This window comes from Schistocerca cancellata, chromosome 3, assembly GCF_023864275.1.
Source record: "Schistocerca cancellata isolate TAMUIC-IGC-003103 chromosome 3, iqSchCanc2.1, whole genome shotgun sequence".
Taxonomy (NCBI): domain Eukaryota; kingdom Metazoa; phylum Arthropoda; class Insecta; order Orthoptera; family Acrididae; genus Schistocerca; species Schistocerca cancellata.
In genome coordinates this window covers 68,164,485-68,166,627 of record NC_064628.1, presented here as the reverse complement: position 1 = coordinate 68,166,627, position 2,143 = coordinate 68,164,485, and positions in this window count along the sequence as shown.

Sequence of the window (2,143 nt, the reverse complement as noted above, 5' to 3'; positions counted from 1 at the left end):
TGGCGGCTGCTTATGTCAACGCCTGTGAACCAGAAGTATACTTCATTTATTGTTTTGAAACAATAGTAATCAGTTAATACAGCTGTTTAAAGCTTTTTATAGTTTTTATTCTTTAAAGTTTCTTCTTTCTTCGTTTGGGTCATCTAAGGACCACGCACCAATTTCAATGCTTCCTTCTTTGTTGTTCTTTCTTTTTCCTCCAGTATTCTTTCCTCTTTTCACTATTTATCCTTTTTCTCTCCTCGGACCATTTTGAGCCTGCCTTGGAGTCCTCTTGAAACTCTCTCTTTCTGTTGCAACTTTTCTTTAACAGTTTCATTGATTTTTGTGGTAAATTTTGTTAATGAATTCAACTAGCTGAAGGTTCTAATTGTTATTCATTTCATTAATATATCTTTTTTGGCTATTAAATTTTGTAAATGTTATTTTATAATGAAATGTGAAAGCATTTTTGTAAAATGACTTATATTTGTCATTCAGTAGAAGATTAAGTTAACAGGAACCTTTTGCTAACGTCCTGGCTGAAATTATCTTCGGCGCCTCCCCTCCCCCCCCCTCCCCCCGAATCAAATTTGTCCTTAAGGAGGTACAGCGTCACGCATACCAAATGGTTCAAATGGCTCTGAGCACTATGGGACTCAACATCTTAGGTCAGAAGTCCCCTAGAACTTAGAACTACTTAAACCTAACTAACCTAAGGACATCACACACACCCATGTCCGAGGCAGGATTCGAACCTACGACCGTAGCAGCCTCGCGGTTCCGGACTGCAGCGCCAGAACCGCACGGCCACCGCGGCCGGCCACGCACACCACAATATTTAAATTGAAGCAAAGCGCTGCATTTTGCCATATTAAATTCTGCTCGCTTTTCAACCTGCTTAATAGAATTTCGCCTTTTCCCGACGAGAAAACGATGAAACTGCAGGCACGTAAATAGGTAGTTAACCTTTACCACAAATTTACCTTCGGCACCCGCACTTCATTAGTTTCGGTGTTTTTACAGACTGTAAAACGAAACGATAATGACAGCTGTTTTGATCACCTTCTCACTTGCTACTAAATGTGACTGAGTTCAAAGTGCGGGTTTGCCAACGTAGCTCTCTTCGCAATAAAAGCGGATTTTTTAAAATTTCATTCATATTTACACAGCTGTCACCCAGTTTAAACATTCGCACAATGAACAGAATATTCATGTGAAGTATTATCCACGTTAGTGGAATCGGAATTTGTTTTCTGTACCCCGTCCCGGTTCAACTGGGAGTCAAGCTTTGAGCACGAAAAGCGGGACATTCCTGCCCCAAACAGGATACCTTGCAAACGCTGATACGAGTGCGCGCAAATCGATGCCCGGACTCCTCACCAGAGTGGCGTGACGATGAGGGATTTCTGGCGCCACCTTTTTGGCACCATACACTCACGGTGCCTCCCGCACCAGCATTAGACTGATAGTTCCACGCCAGTCTCGACGCCAATTATCGGTAGGGCTGGCGATCTGGCGGAGGTCGTGATTTATTGGTCTGTGTTCCGCTGGCGCAATTCTATGCCTCTCCCACTGCGAACCGGAAAAATCTATATCCGGCTAACTCGGCCCAGCGGAGGGGCGTAGAGCGGAGGGCGAGGTACAGTCGGCGGCAGCTCCAGGAACTGTTAGATCTACCAACGGCACGATGTGGACAGGGGAATCGGAGATGTAAAAGACGTGTTCTGAAAGACAGTCGCTGGCTCTTCTGTCTTTAGAAAATTCCTTATGGTCCTACATTTATTTAAGAACAATACAACTTATTGCTAAAAAATATCACAGAATTATAACATTACAGATAATTGGTGTGGAGAGAGGGTGGGGGCAGGACGAAAAATTTGCCTTAATTTTTAAATGACAGATATCCCTCAATATTGTGACCATATATTAACTCAGCACGCCCGGTTAGTCGTGCGGTCTAACGCACGGCTTTCTTGACTGGGAAGGAGCGCCTGGTCCCTGGCACATCTACGAGGTGCATTCAGGTTCTAAGGCCTCCGATTTTTTTTTCTAATTAATTACTCACCCGAAATCGATGAAACTGGCATTACTTCTCGACGTAATCGCCCTGCAGACGTACACATTTTTCACAACGCTGACACCATAATTCCATGGCAGCGGC